At 34.5% G+C, this 17,606-nt stretch overlaps 1 non-coding gene and 1 pseudogene across 1 annotated transcript; one reads left to right on the forward strand and one right to left on the reverse strand.

Annotated features, from left to right (window-relative positions):
* Positions 1-8,152: 8,152 nt before the first annotated feature.
* LOC125999034 (ubiquitin carboxyl-terminal hydrolase 8-like) lies at positions 8,153-9,481 on the reverse strand (annotated as a pseudogene).
* A 6,538-nt stretch (positions 9,482-16,019) lies between these two features.
* Positions 16,020-16,122, forward strand: LOC125999920 (small nucleolar RNA U13). Its single transcript, XR_007492353.1, has one exon. It is a non-coding gene; the product is annotated as a small nucleolar RNA U13 (small nucleolar RNA).
* Positions 16,123-17,606: the final 1,484 nt, after the last annotated feature.

Below are 17,606 nucleotides of genomic sequence, written 5' to 3' on the forward strand. Positions count from 1 at the left end.
GACACAAACATAAAACAAAACAACAACAAAAAAGAACAACAACAAAAAAAGGTCTATGTTTAAGAAAAAATCTCAGGTTTTCTTGTTCTTTCAAATCCATGTTCTCTCTTGAATATGTGTCTATTTTTTTCTGAGGATTTTCCACTCTATTGAATCTTATAGAACATGTGTTCTTCACTTTATTTCCTCTTACATTTTTATAAGTAAATTTCTCTCAAAAATATCTTGCTTCACCAAACATATATTTACAATTTTATATTTTAAAATATAAATCCATTATATCCCTAAAATAGGTAAAGGTTATTTCATCTTGGGATATGTCTATTTCATATTTCAATTTCAAATGACAGCATCATATTCTCATTTATCAGGTACAACTGGCATGCATCCAAGACTTACCAATTCTATTGTGATATGCACGCAATAAATTTTTAATTGTATATAACCAATATAAAATTAATTCAGTGTTTTATCTCTTTCAATGTAATTAGCTCATTTAACTCAATTCAGTGTACCTGACTCCTTTACTGACACTTTTGAGCATTAAATTTCTTCAGGCAAAGCACATAATAATTGGTTTGGTTATTTTTGGAAGAGTGATTTATTAGATCACCTGAACCTAACTCAGCATTTAAAGTGATTGAGATTACAAAGTGGAATACTGAACTATATTGCAATGTAATTTAAGGGTACACAATCCTTGAGAAGAGGGTGATGAGTAAGAGCTATTTCTGGAGTTTATCTCCGTGATGAAAATACTAAAATATCTTATTAAAGAATACAGTATCATTGCCAGCAGCATGAAATATTACTTAGCGCTCCTCCATTTTTACTGTGGTACTGTGATATGTACTACCATTAATGATAATTTTATGCATACATCATTTCAGCAGCATGCCAGAATTCCTACTTTCTTTAACCAATGTCCAAAGAACCTGAAGGACCTTCACCACTACTAAATCAATTGAGCTCAGTTATGTAGACCAACTCTCCATTTCCTTATATTTGGGCCCAAATGATAATTTTACTCATATGATATAAGTACGTTTATGTACTTAATCTTCACAAGATTTTTAATGTTGGGGTTAATATGGTTAAATTACAAAATGAGAATAGAAAGTATTTGATAGTAATAATGAGCATTGATCATTTGCTTAAATAGCCCATGAGTGCAAGCTTTGCAATAGTCATATCTTGGTCATGAATTTGATATCTTTGTAACACTATATTCATATTTCCCCTTGCAGTTATTTATTTATGACAGCTTGCACTATAAACAATCAATTATTAGGGAGACTAGACAAAATAGTGAGATTTGAGCACTAACAACTATCTGTAAGTTAAATGTGAACTGACAATGGGTTTTTATATTTGTCAAATCTTTGATTTCTCTTCATACATGTTTAAAGAACTTTGTTTTTATTTATCAAACATAACATCTATATATGGCCCCCAAAACAAATAACCACTAAATTAAAGCTAAAATAAAGTCTTGCTTTTACTTGAGTAAAAATGTTGGTATTAGAATTGGAGATATACTATAGTAGGTAAGTAAGGTGCTTACTTTGCACATGACTGATCTGGGTTTGATAGTTGAGCATCCCTAGAGTGACCTCTGTGTGAAGAGCCAGGTGTGCAAAGAGCCATAAACACCCCACGTGTGAATAAAATAAATATATATAAGTCTTGAAGTTTGAATAATTATACGTATGTGTTGCTCCCATATATAAAACTCACAACTTGAGAAGTATAGGGGTCACTCAACAAATAATAAATGATTACCTGATTACCTTGGGAGCAATAAAACAGCTGATAAGGTGTTTGCCTTGCACATGATGACCTGGATTTAATCTCCAACGCTCTGTATGGTCCCCTGAGCCTTCCAGGAGTAACTTTGCAAACAGAGCCCTAAGTAACCCCTGTTCATTACCAAATGTGACCCCAAAACAAAATATAATAACATAGCAAAACAATAAAACCAACAAAAAAGAAATTACCATCAAAGAACTCACAGTCTAGTGTGGAAAACACACATATAAATAATTGATAAGAACCTAATGGAATATGACTATAAAATTACAAATAATATAGGGGTATTATTTGACAATATGGCAGATAAAATAATTCATTGATGGGGAGAGTGATGATATTAAGGCTAAGTTATTTACAATAACTAAGTTTTGAAAACGATCCAAGTGGCCAACAAAAGTTAGATATCGTATTGCCTATATATGTGTGTGTATATACACATACATATATGTATATATGTAATGGACTACAACTAATTTATAGTAAAAACATAGAAGAGGTAAGATAAGTTAGAGGCCAAAAAAATCAAAGGTATAGGAAATGTATAATGGGAAAAATATCTTGGGCTCTGATGATGCAGTCTTTCAAGTTTTGGATGAGAAAGTGTTTTATAGACAGTGGTGTTGAGATATTAGCACTTTGCTGGGGGTGTGGTTTTAGACATTGTACCTCTAAAACTTACAAGCATTTCCACTCTTGTAAACTAACATTATTTCAATGATAAGAAAAATCTTGCATAGGGAAAGAGATATCTGTGCTTGACTTTGAGAGAGGAATATGTATTTATTATGAACATGAGAATGTGAAATAAACATTTCAAAATGTGTACAAAATATGCTGTTTTTATCTTCTTTTGGACAATTAATTTCTTGTTTTGACTATACATAATTAAGAAATATTATAAGTAAAATAATCATGCATTAATAAAAGGAAAACATTATGATTTTATGTGCTTATAAAAGGTTATCTTGTTTTTGGTGCTGTACTAGAGATAGAGAAAGAAACATGCAGAATGGTCTCACTCATCTATGGGTTTTAAGAAAAATGAAAGACATTCTTGCAATAATAACTTTCAGACACAAAAGAGAAAAGAGCTGGAAGTTACAGCTCACCTCAGGAAGCTCACCACAAACAGGGATGAGTTTAGTTAGAGAAATAACTAAGTTCCGAACTATCCTAACAATGAGAATGTACGAGGGAAATAGAAAGCCTGTCTAGAGTACAGGTGGGGGTTGGGTGGGGAGGAGGGAGATTTGGGACATTGGTAATGGGAATGTTGCACTGGTGATGGGTGGTTTTCTTTACATGACTGAAACCCAAACACAATCATGTATGTAATAAGTTTCTTTAAATAAAAAATTAAAAAATAATAATATGAATAGTAAATTATAAATAGAACACCACTGTCTCATTTTTCCTTTTTGTGTAAAGTGTGTATAGAATTAACAATTCATGTTATGTATTTTTATGCTATAGGAAAATAAGAAAAATTAATTACAGGTCAACTGATCTATAGCATAGAAAGATGAGGTCAGGCAAGCTAAGATATTCATCTATCTATAAGTAATCACTTTTGTTCGTCAATGCAATTCTTGTTTTTGTATTATTTTTAGTAAAAGATAAAAAGTTAGTGCCAGCTCTGCACATGTGAACACACATTTTATAGAGAAATGTCTCTTACTGGCAACTTCCAAGTCTTTTGTCAATTACTTGTGCCATGGTTAATGTATGGTTTTGTGTATTATGTTTAATCTTGTTTTAAGGTGATTATATTCATGGTATCTGATAGATAAATATTTATAATTGTGTATAATATTTTATTTGTATCTTGAATAGCTTTTCCATGACAATATTTATGTCAGATAGAACTATTACCATGCAAATATAATAACCCTTCATAGTTATCCTGGAAATATATGCTAAGTAAAAATACATACTCTTACTTCATTCCTGATTAGCATAGTTAACAAAGTATTTTTCTTTTTAAATTTGATATTATAGGGGCCAGAGAGATAGCACAGCTGTCGGGCCTTTGCTTTGCATGCAGCTGACCCAGGAGGGACCTGGTTCAATTCCTGGCATCCCATATGGTCTCCCAGCCTACTGGAGGTGATTTCTGAGTGCAGATCCAGGAGTAACCCCTGAACGCTGCTGGGTGTGTCCCAAAATCAATCAATCAATTATTAAATAAAGGTTAAAAATAAAATAATAAAATTGAGATTATATTGTGTCATAAAGATAGTACAGGGAGTAGAGTGCTTGTCATAAACTTGGCTGACCAGTTGTGATCCCTGGCACACATATGGTTCCCTTTGGCTTCCAGGAATGATCTTGGATTGCAGAGCAAGAATAAGTCTCCTGAACATATCTCAGGTAACATTGGTAAAATTGTGGTAACATTGGTTTATAGCAATTCATATGTTTTAGGAATACACCTTTATAGTTTATCAAATATATGCTGACACTACAGACACTATCAGAGTACAAATATACCAATAAATGTATTAAAATATATAATTTTATGACTTTTATACCCAAAGCATTGTACGGATTCAATAAAATCCCTATTAAATTTCTAATAACAGTTTTTAAGGATTTAAAATAAACTGTACTAACATGTATATGGTACCTTAATACTCCTTTAAAAAATCAAAGAAATTCTAAGAAAAATATGAGAGATATTACAAATCTAAAATAATATAAAACTATGTGGTACTGGAATAAATATAGACTTGCAGATAATTGGGACATACTTGAGAGTCTTGAGATTCTGAGATGAACCATAAAATTTAAGGAACTAAATACGTGAAATAGAGCAAGGGAAGTCGCTTCACAAATGGTGTTTGTATGCAAGAAAAAAAATGCAAGCTTACCATTCGAATCAATTAATTTATAGGTATCAATTCCAACTGGTGGAATTGATAGGTATCATATTGAGTAAAATAATCCAGAGAGAAAAAGGGACAAATATAGAGCCATCTTACACTGTATTTAACTACAACATACTATGTTGAGTGAAGCCAGTCAGAAGCAAAGGGACAGTATAGAATGACCTCTCTCATAATGTAACTATCAATAGTGGGTGGGTCTTTGGGACATTGGTAGAAGTATGTGGGTACTCTTGTCTTGAGTGTGATAGTAGAATGATTCATGATTTTAATGATCATTAGTGGTACTGAAAAATCACAAAATCTCAAAAAGTTAGCACAAAAGGATATAAATTTGGGGATAGATGCAAAGAATAAGAACAAAGAATATACCGTTTAGTGTTTTTAATATTGGACAATAATATCATATAAAACAGTTTTTAAAAAAGGTCATCACTATTTTGATGACCAAAAAGTATCACATAACAAAAAGTATGTCTTAAAATTTCTAGCAACAACTGACTTCCTATTGTTGTATCCTAGAATGGTCACAGGCATATATAAACATTCTTAACCCCCACAAGTATGTACAGCCATGGATCACTTGATTTTCCACATGGCTGAGTACAGAGCTAAGTGATCCAGCAAATAAAAGCCAAAGATAAATGTTGGGACCAGAACCACACATTTCTCTTTTATAAGTTTAACCATTAGGTAAATCATTTTTACTCTAGAGATCACAAAGGTTATAGCAATAAATAAACCTCCTTTATCTGAAATACTAAAACTAAGGGAAATGACATTCTTCCAAAATTAATTAACACATATGAAAAATATGAATAATCCACAATATAGCAAAACCAATATACTGCTATATGAATACTAAAAAGCCTCACAAATACTCTATTTCATTAATGGTGGGTGAAATCTATAAATTTAAAAGCATTTAAAGAAAACATCTAGAGTGAAGGTTTTCTGACTTGGAAAGTATAGTTGTATGAGTTCTAGCTTTTAGCAGGCACTTTTTAATCACTCAATAATTTTTAATTTGTTCATGATAACTACATTTAAAACTACATTTTCATGTATTTATCATGTCAAACACAACTTCACTTTGTAATTAATTTGTCCTCAGAGATAATTCTCTGAGTTCTGTGTACAAGAAGTAGTGCATCGTATTTGCATTAAACAAATATCATTTAGTAATATGCATATGAGCTTAAAATAATTAAAATTCTTCTACAGCCTCTTGAAACACTTCTTAATTTTTTTATTTAAAAGGTGTTTTACAGTTATTCAAAGTTAAATTTTAGAAATACAATGTTTCTCGGGTTGGACAGACTGGTATGCCTGGAACCCAGAGTCGGTCTTATGCCAATAAACTTCTGGGGTGAAGCCTTTTTGTAATCAGGTCAAGGATTTTTTTCCATTTTCCCCATTTTTCTGGACCTATGCAAACAATGGCGATTGCCACTATCACACCTTTACTATATTTTTTACTCTTATCCTTTAAGGAAAAAAAATACAATTTACTGAACTTAAAAACAAATAACTGTAGTAGAATGCCTGTCTCGAATACAGGCAGGGGATGAGAAGGGGGGAGGGGATAATGTTACACTGGTGAAGAGGGGTGTTCTTGTTATGACTGTAACCCAACTATGATCATGTTACTTAAATAAAAATATATTTAAAAATACAATGTTTCATCAACAAACCCCCTAACCAATGTTCCCAGGATCCATCCCATTCCTCTTCCACCCTCCAAATATGCCATCTTGATCAGTATGATAACATTATAAGGCACCTTTATAAGTATGGTTGTTAAAATTTGAGTTTCACTTTTTAGTACTGCTGCATTATAGTTTGTGTGTTTAGTTCTGTCCTTCCTTAACACCGCCAATGTAATGTTTGCCTTTGAACTTTCTCTCGTCTTATTTCACATATGTCATTCTCCTCCTATACTCTATTTCTTTCCTTCTCACTATACTCTGAAGGCAACAGTGTTCTGGAAAACACCATTTAAACTATATCATTCTCTCATGCAGTTATTCTCAATCCCAAATATCACTGCTGGTAATGGTAGACTTGATTGTAAAAATGGCATAGGTTAGATTGTGGATACATCATTTTCAAACCAATCAGTTTTTCTCTAGCATGTTTTAAGCATATCACAAAAGCTTTTTTCATAAGTTGCAAAAAATAATATTATCCTGAGCACTGTAACAAGAATCTACAAAACTGAGCACTGTATTATGAACCTAGAGCATCCAGCTTCCTTCCCATAAAATTCTGTGACAAAAACATTTGGACATACTTGCAGACATGCTGAAATGGAAAATAAGTTGTCAAAACAATCATATAATGATAATTCTAATGAGAATTTATAGTATAGAGCAGTGTAATTTGCATTTGGGGCATCCATCTTTTTTTTCCATAGATTTCTGTGAACAAAAACATGAGAATGTTATTGCAGGCATATCAATTTGAAAATAAGTTAATAATGTCTTTCATTTCTTTAAAACCCATAAATGAGTGAGACCATTCTGCATCTTTCTCTCTCTCTGACTTATTTCACTCAGCATAATAGATTCCATGAACATCCATGCATAGAAAAATTCATGACTTCATCTCTTCTGACGGCTGCGTAATATTGCATTGTGTATATATACCACAGTTTCTTTACCCATTCATCTGTTGAGGGGCATCTTGCTTGTTTCCAGAGTCTTGCTATAGTAAATAGTGCTGCAATGAATATAGGTGTAAGGAAGGGATTTTGGTATTGTATTTTTGTGTTCCTAGGGTATATTCCTAGGAGTGGTATTGTTGGGTCGTTTGGAAGCTCAATTTCCAGTTTTTGGAGGAATCTCCATATAGCTTTCTATAAAGGTTGGACTAGACAGCATTCCCACTAGCAGTGGATAAGGGTTCCTTTCTCTCCACATCCCTGTCAACACTGTTTGTTCTCATTTTTTGAGATGTGTGACACACTCTGTGGTGTGAAATGGTACCTCATAGTTGTTTTGATTTGCATCTCCCTGATGATTAGTGATGTAGAGCATTTTTTTCATGAAGCTCACCACAAAGAGTGATGAGCTTAGTTAGAGAAATAATTACATTGAAAACTATCCTAACAATGAGAATATGTGAGGGAAATAAAAAGCCTGTGTAGATTACAGGCAGGGGTGGGGTGGAGAGGAGGTAGAATTGGGACATTGGTGATGGGAATGCTGCACTAGTGACTGGGGGTGTTCTTTATATATCAGAAACCCAACCACAATCATGTTTGTAATCAAGATGTTTAAATAAAATATTTAAAAAATAGAAAGAAAATAAGTTAATAAAACATTCTTATAATGAGCGCTGTAATCGGAGCCCATGGTATTCAAATTCCTTCTACAGAGATTTCTGTGGACAAAAGCATTAAAACATTATTGCAAATACCTTTTAAAGGCTATTAACTGATCACCTCCTTTAATTTATCTAGTTGAATTCATTGCCATAGGTCCCACTGAAGTATAAAAAAGGATTTTTCCGCTGAAGAGTTCACAGAAGAGGTAGAAATATCCAAAACTTCATAACCGCTGAATTTAAACCAGCACTGTCTTACTGAATTTTTATAGTAGGCAGTGTAATGGTCATTGTCTAATTCATCATAATGATTTGAAACAAAAAACAAGTAATATTTTTGCATTGTTCTTAGAATAATATAATATATGACAACTCAAGTTTTTGTAAATGAAGCCCAAAAATGTCTGTAATTTTTGTTTTTTCCTGCCCTCATAGAAAAAGCATTTCAAATGTATTAAAATCACAGGTGATAATTTCCAAATTTCTATATTTTTTAGAGAATCCAGATACACACTGCAATGACTGTTATGAAACCTGTTTCTGTCTGTTCATTTTTCTTCTTTGGAAAATAACTTGAGTTAAACCTGTAGTGCACATTTTCTCGTTGATGCTAATGGCAAAGATAGATACATATAATAGTCTCAAATATTGAGACTATTTGTGACAGGTAAGGCACTACAACGTGGATTTGAACTGGCCTTGAACAAGTGTAACAATAATCTATTCATTGAGCTGACTGCATCTCTGCTAAGTATGTTCCAAAACTTTCAAGTCATAGAGATGACCATTAGTTTCCTCTTTATGTGTTTTCTGCTTGTGAGCTTTATTCAGGTCTTCATAGAAACCATTCATGACAAATAGAATTTGTTCATGTAAATCTTGTGTGTTGTGCCCTGCAAATTGGTCTTTAGGATACCTTAAAGTCTTTTGGATTGATGTGCCTGTGCTGTCCTGGCCAGATGGCTTGCACAATTAGGCCAAATTCTTCTGTCACTTTACCTTTATACCCCTATGAATTTTACATTTTAATATCATCCTCATAATTGCTTCAGTTAAAATAATCAGCCAAACATGAAATCATTACACAGACACTATAATATTGAGTTAATGTAACAAGTGTTTCCTACGTTACCAAGTCCATTGAGAGTTCGACCAGTTCTCAAAAATTATAACTGACATTTTGAATCTGATTATTCCTAATATCTGTCATCTCTGCTTTAGTGTGATATATTGGCTTGTTGTCCCAATTACCTGTTGGAGATCCTGCTGGTTTACTTTTCTCTTTCTCCTGCATGGTTTGTGTTCAAATGGGTAGAGCAGGCATGATTCAGCTTGGAAGGTTCCTTGTGCCATTCTACAGGAATATCTGGCTTGGTTTCATCCTTTATAAGAGTTCTGCACCTGGCGATGTGTAGTGGGACCCTGAGTTTCTTGGTGGGACTCCCATCTGAACACATATAAGCATCTACTTTTCCTCAAATAAGGAGATTACTGTCTGTCTATTTTTTTTTATCAATTTTTACCCAAAATAAGTTAATCAACTGTGTTTTGAGCCTGTATGTCTTCTTCAAAGTGTTTTTTTTCAGCTTTGTGGAGTTCTCCTTGGGTGTAAATTAAAATTTTGTGAAAACAAATTCAAGGACAAAAAATCAATAGGTTGTACCCCTCCTTTCCTTTATTTTAATAGTGAGTTTTGAGAGTTCTGTGAGCACATTTAAATGATGCATAGTTTTTGAGGATTGTAAGTAATGCCAGTGACATGTTTGATTTGCCATTCTTTGCAGAATTATTGGAAACTTTTACTAGTATAGACTCAACTATTATCAGTTTTGATGGTATGGGGAAAGCCCATGATGAAAAACATTGTATTAAGAAGGAACAACACCCTTATCTCTATCAGAAGTCATAGAGACAACCCATATAAAATTAAAATAAGTATCAACCACTACATGAAGAAAGGGTTTGTTTGCAAAGAGGTTAACATGCATAACATTCATTTGCCATAATTCATTTGTCTTCATAATTTAGGGCTTAGCTCTGACTACAATTCAATGGCGCACAAACCAGACATGCCTGACAACTTGTCTGGATTGCCTCCATAAAATGTAATATGCACATAAAGTTTGTGTGTGTTTGTGTACAGAGAAGACTGATTTTCCTATGAGCAGTCCCAGAGCACTTTGTGGTATTGGCCCATTTCTGGCAGATTTTAATTCACAGGGGCGCTGGGCTGCTGCTATTGTCACTGTCTCAGGGTAGGGGCACAACTTCCTACAGAAGAAGGTTGTAGTGAATCTATTCATTGCAGTTATGTTGACCCAGGCAGGTGAGGGTGCAGAGAAGAATGACCCCTCATTCTGTAATCCCCTTTGCTGGCCTATTTGGCCAGCTTACTGAGACAGGAAGATTAGATCTCAGTCTCAAGAAGACAAGTCCAGGAGCAATTTTGCAGTGTTTACCCTAATGCCCCAGTTCACCGCAGTTAAATCAACTGACCATAACTTGTAAAGCCTGGAGTTGGCTTATTCTGCATTTTTTGAGACAGGATTACTAAATGGTCAGCAGTCTCTTACCTAGTGGTATCCTTTACCAAGTATTGGACTAGGTCTTGTGGTCCCCTTATAGGAAGATATTTGGAGAGACTGCATTCTCTTGAAGAATAGCCTGATCGATCCCAATTCTCCAGAATCTGTCTCTATACACAATGGGCCTGTATGGTATTGACACTAGACTTATGTTGAATGGGACCAACATTTCAACGAGCTCTTAGAAACTCCATAATATCTTCCTTTTCTCTGATAGGATGCAAGATTGCTTGGCAGTCTTCACTGGAATTTTTGAAAGGAAAAAATTTTGATAAGCAAAAATTTTTTATCAGGTGATGCTTTTTTTCCCTTACCTTCAACTTGTCTCTGGATCACATCCATCAATTTCCCCAGAAATTCTGCATATGGCTCCAAAACTCCCTGGGAAAAAAAAATCCTAGTATAACTTTCAGCATTACCATCAATCTTTTCCCAAGACCACACTGCCACCTTATGGATGTGCTCTAATATAGCACGAGGTAGGGCAGCCTGTGTCTGAACATTTGCAAGAGGCTCTTGACTGATCCAAAGTTTATAAATCAATTGAACCCCTAAAGTAAGCTTTCCAGCACAAATTAGGGTGTGGAGTTTAGTCTTAGTCTCATTGCTAAGCCATATTCTCCACTGCATATATTGCAAAAGGCTTAGGCAGGTTTTACAATTGTATGAAAATCCTGAAAAGTCCAAAGCCCACCCACACTGGAGTTAGTCAGGAACTCAATACAGAACTAAGGCTTTGTCATAAAGTATGTAAGCTTTTCTAAAATTGCTGAGGGATGCCATATTCCTACCCACATAAAATGGGAATTGATTACCCTGCATCTTGAGCAATCTATGCCAGGTTATGGTGGGAAGAATTGGGGGGCTTTTCTACAGAGCCACTTTGGGACCCTGAGTCCAAAATGGCAGTTCAGGCTCATCTTCAGCATATTTTTAATCTAATATATTAGTCGCAAAAGACGGTGCTTTTTCTGGATTAATGCCAGTGGCAAGCGATGAATTACTGGCCTTGTGATGGTTGCAAGTTTGAGGACACATCACCACTGGGAAGGTGCTTTTACTTTCCTATTGGGAAGACATTTTGGAAAGTTTGGCCTGTACATCTCATAATGCACAATGTAAATAAAAGGACCAGAATAGCATAAAGCCTACTAAGAGTAACACCAAACCGCCTAGTATACAATCACCACTGCTTTAAAGGATATGGTAATGGGCATGAAAAAAGGCCTAGTTTCCATTTTCCAATGCCAGGACACTATCATAGCTGTGATCCAAAAGGGAATGATAGATTTGATACAAGAAAGAATCATCCACCTGTTCTACCAAGAAGTCATCTCACCCACTATTATTATGATTTTCTTGGGCTCTGTTCAAGCGCCAGGTGTGAATAACTCCTCACATGGCAATCTCAAGGGAAAGGGGGAACCTGGTCTAGAGAGGGCTACCACAGAAAACAACCCAATCCAGGCTGAATAAAGATAAAACATGGGTCCGTGGAACTTTCCACCACATGGACAAGAGGGAAAAATTGGCCAGGACCTCGTTAGGAACGATAGGACCACCTTCATGAGCGGAGAATAGATTAGGGTGAAGAACCTATATAAAAGTTCTTCTTGGGGCCAGGCGGTGGCGCAAGAGGTAAGGTGCCTGCCTTGCCTGCGCTAGCTTTGGACGAACCACAGTTCGATCCCCCGGCGTCCCATATGGTCCCCCAAGCCAGGAGCAACTTCTGAGCGCATAGCCAGGAGTAACCCCTGAGTATTACCGGGTGTGGCCCAAAAACAAAACAAAAACAACAAAAAAAAAGTTCTTCTTGTTCAATTATTGTAAAAGAGAAAGTCATAATGTTTGAGGGTGAAATCTGATACACCAAAACAGTTTAGGGTGAATGCTAATTAATCCAACAAGGAGTATTCAATTTTATCCCTTTTGTGAGTGCTTTATAGATCTTTAATATTAGTACTTTCATTGCTTTATGCAGATTTTGCTCCCAATCAGTAGGATATAATTCTGTTATACAATTATTTGTGTTTTGGGGCCACACCCGGTGATGCTCAGGGGTAGCTACTGGCTTGGGAGACCATATGGGACTCCGGGGGTTTGCACCATGGTCCATCCTAGACTAGCAAGGACAAGGCAGAAACTTTACCGCTTGTGCCACTGCTCGGACCCCTATTTCATTATACATTGAATTTTATTTGTTGTGAAGGAGATTTTTTTGATGGGTCTTATTTGTTAGTTTTAGTTTTGGGGATTTTTTGTCTTTGCCTTTGTAATCATCTCTCTGATAACATACTATAGTAAATTTCCTGGAGAGATCTGCAAATTTTTTCAATGTGTTTTGGATTTTAGGATAGTTTTGAGGACTTTATTAGACTTAAAATTTACCTTTGTAGTGCTAAAATTGTAGGTAGGGCAATTACAGTGCAAGAAGGTAATCAGGGTTTGATTTATCACATGATATATATATATATCATGTGATAAATCAAACCCTGATTATATATATATATCATGTGATAAATCAAACCCTGATTACTTTCTTGCACTGTAATTGCCCTACTATATATATAGTAACTGATGTGGAGCCAGTAATAAGCCCTGAGTACTACCAGGTCATCCAAAAGCCAAAAGCTTTTATTTTTGTAAATGGTGTGGGAATCAGTACTACTTTTATATTTTTCATGTGACTACAGGATTGTTCACACCATTTGTTAGAGATTAAAGAGATAGTTTTAGCTCCACTCCATATACTTACCTGCTTTATCATAGATTAACTATAAATCCTGTTGTTTAACTCTGTAGTTGCCATTCTGTTCCATTGGTTTGCAGGTCTATATTTATTCCAGTCCCATGCAGTTTTGATGATTATATCATTGTAGTGCACTTCAAAGATGTAAAGCCCAATAGTGCCTCTCTTATTACTTTTGTTTATTACTATTGTTATATTTGGAGAGTTTTATGATTCAATAAAGATTCTACTATTTTGCTCCAAGTTTTAAAAATATTGTTGGAATATTAGAGGATATTATATTGAGTTAGCATAGTGCTTTGTGTAGCATAGTTATTTTGGCAATATTAAATCTCCCAATCAATAAATAGAGAATGCATTTCAATGTACTGGTGTAGTCTTTACTCCTCTTATCAGAGAATTATAGTTTTTAATGTTTATGTCTTTCACCTCTTTGTTAACTTGATTCATAGATATTTGATATCTGGAGTTATTATTTTGAAAATAATACCATTTTGTATTTACTTATGTCCTAGTTTCTTTTTGTAAGGTTTACATGGATTTTGTGTATCATTTTTGCAATCTACATTGATGTTTTAGTTAAGTATTTCTGTGCACTTTCTGATAGAATCTTTTTGGGGGGCACACCTGGCTGTGCTCAGGGTTGTTACTTCTGGTTCTTCATTCAGAAATCGCTTCTCGCATGTTCAGGGAAACATATGGGTTACCAGGAATCAAACCCAGGTTTGTCCCGGGTTGGCTGTGTGCAAAGCAAATGCCCTACAGCTGTGCTATCCCTCCAGCCCCATCTGATGGAATCTTTAGGGTTTTCAATGTATCATGTGATCTGCAAATAGTGACAGGAAATATGTTTTGTTACCAGTTTGAATCCTTTTGATCTATTTTTCTTGTCTCATTACTGTAGTGAGGACTTCCAAACTATGAAGACTAAGAGTTGTGAAAGTGGAAATTCTTGTTTGTGATGCAGGGCTTGCAGTTTTTAACTACTGGGTATAATAGATAATAGCTGTAGGTTTGCTATATAAGTTCATTATGATCTTGATGTGTGCTATTCATATCAAATTTCTTGTATTGTCTTGAAACATAAATAGGTATTAAAAGTTACCAAATTAATTATCTGCCACAATTGAATGAGAATATTATTTTATCTACATTTGTATTGATATTATGTATTGCATTAATTGATTTAATTATATTGAGCCATTCTTGCATCCCTAGATGATTCTGAATTCATTGGATATATATGTATATTGTTAGGGTCTGTTCATTAGAATTTTGTTGATGATATTTGCATTGGTATTTGTCTATAGTTTTAGGTTTTAGTTTTCTACTTTTACTTTTTTTTGGTTTTTCGGCCACAGCTGGTAATGCTCAGGGGTTACTCCTGGCTATGTACTCAGGAATGGCTTCTAACTTAGAGGACCATATGGGTCTCCGGGGGATCAAACAGTGGTCAGTAATAGGTTAGCATATGCAAGATAGATGCCCTACCACTTGTGCCACCGCTCCAGCCACTAGTTTTATACTTTTTTTTTAATCAGTATATTGACTACACAGAAGCTACAAGAATGGAACTCTGTTTTCTCAATATTCTGGAACAGATTGCAGAGTGTGAATTCTAAATTTTCTTTTATGTTTTAGAAGAACACACTAGTAAATCCATGTGAACCTGGAATTTTGATCCCAAGGGTGATTTTTATATATACTTTTTTTAGCTCATTCTAGTGCAAGTTTTATTTTTTCATTTATTTTATTATTGAGAAATATTTAATAAATTGGATCATAAATGAAAAGGGATAATGTACAAGTGATATAATAACCATAATAGATTAGTATGTACAATTTTATATAACTAAATTGAATCATCCAGAGGAAATAAACATAGTTTTAGAATCTCACAGCCATTCGAGACTTGATGGAACAAATAGCAAAAAACACCAACAGACATATTCAAGAATGGAAATTAAAACTAAACAAAAAAAAAAGTGCAGTTCCAGGTGGTTTTACTAGTGGGTTCTTAAAGGTTTAGAGAGTCACCAAGGGTGATTTTTAATCACTTTTTTAAATTTCTTTACCCTAGATTGCTCTATTCAGGTTTTCCATTTTATCTTGGTTCAATATTTGGAGGTTTTCTGATTAAAAGAATTAATTCATGGGGCCAGGGCGATGATGCAAGCAGTAAAGTGGGTGCCTTGCTGGCGCTAGCCTAGAAGGAACCGTGGTTTAATCTCCCAGTGTCCCATATGGTCCCCACAAGCCAGGAGCTATTTCTGAGTGCATAGCCAGGAGTAACTCCTGAGAGTCACTAGGTGTGTTCCAAAAAACAAAAAAAAAAGAAAAGAAAAGAATTAATTCATTCATTTAGCTCCTATAGACAGGTGATATAAGTTATTCATAATTTTTCATAATAACCTCTTACGAATTTTTTGTTTCTAAGTAGTCTATGTTAGTTACTTCACTATAATCTTTCATTCTTAGTTTTATTATTTAGTTTTAATTTTTATTTTATTTTTTATTTCAGATAAATGTTGGTCAATCTTATTTACTCTTTCACATAACCAGTCCCAAATTTCATTTACTCTTTATATAATTATCTTTCTATATCATAGATTTTGACCTAATTTTTATTACCTTTCTCCTTTTATAAAAATGGGTAGAAGGATCCTTTTCCAGTTCATAAACATGATGATCAAGTTTTCACACATCTGTGTGATATGTGCCTCGCTTCAACCTTGTTACGACGTCGGCACATGACCCTCTGTCATAAAAAAAATTGGGTAAAGGAATTTATTTGATTTTGGCTATTTGACTTGAGATCATTTATATACATACGTACATACATACATATATGATTAACAAGTCACACATAGTTCAATTTTTAAATAAATCTTATAAACATTTTATGGCACAATCATTTCTTATCAAAACATTGCTTATTTAACTGTAAATGATGGAAATTATCTCTAATTTGTGGTCCTGTTTTCATTTCTATATATTTTTGGGGTCACACCCGGCAGTGCTCAGGGGTTATTTCTGGCTCCAGGCTCAGAAATTGCTCCTGGCAGGCACAGTGGACCATATGGGACGCTGGGATTCGAACCGATGACCTCCTGCATGAAAGGCAAATGCCTTACCTCCATGCTATCTCTCCGGCCCTCATTTCTATATTTTTAAATTTTATATTTTAAAACCATTGTGATTTATAAAGTCCTTCATAGTTGGATTTCAGGCATACAATGAATCAGGGCAATCCCTCCCTCCTCCAATGTCGAACTTCCTCCACCTATGTTCCCAGAGTGATCCAATACCACCATACTTTGCCCCCTGGCCTGCCAGTATAACAGGCCCATTTAAAGTTTAGATTTTGAGTTTGGGTCTCTTGATTCCACTGTTGTTGACTTTGGCTTGGATATAGGGGCTCCCGCCTTTTATACCTTCTTATTTTTTAAACTTGCTTTGGGATTCATTTGTTCTTTTTTTTCCTAGTTTCTTTAGGTAGAGGTTAGATTATTAAATAAAGTCCCTTATTTCATCCCAGTATGTACTTGAATTATGGTGAACTTTCCCCTTCACACTGTATTTGGTGTATTTAATTGGTTCTGGTAGTTGGTGTCTTCATTCTTGTTTGTTTTGCAAAATTTTCTGATTCATTATTTAATTTTTTCTTTGACCATTTTTATTTAGCAGTATGTTATTTAATTACCAAATATTTAACATTTTCCACTTTATTTTTATGATTGCTTTCTACTTTTGTGTTTTTTAATTTTTATTAAACATCATGATTTACTAAGTTATTAATAAAGTTGTTTCAGGTATTTTCAAACACCAATTTTCAAACCTACAATCAGTGTGACCTCCCCTATTTCCCCAGTTTTCCCCACCCGAGATTGATCACTGCACTGGCACAAAGTAATTTATATAGTCTGTTACTTGATAGACAGACAGACAGACAGACAGACAGACAGACAGACAGACAGACAGACAGACAGACAGAAAGACAGACAGACAGATGGATGGATGTATGGATGTATGGATGGGTGGATGGATGGATGGATGGAGAGATAGATAGATAGATAGATAGATAGATAGATAAATAGATAGATGATAGATAGATAGATAGATAGATAGATAGATAGATAGATAGATAGATAGATGATAGATAGATAGATTTCACGGTGTTGTTACTAGTCATTTTCTGAGTATTTATTGAGTTGTTAGGTATTAATTGAGCCTTCTGTAGTATTGCTT

Source organism: Suncus etruscus, chromosome X (genome assembly GCF_024139225.1).
Source record: "Suncus etruscus isolate mSunEtr1 chromosome X, mSunEtr1.pri.cur, whole genome shotgun sequence".
NCBI classification, from domain to species: Eukaryota; Metazoa; Chordata; class Mammalia; order Eulipotyphla; family Soricidae; genus Suncus; species Suncus etruscus.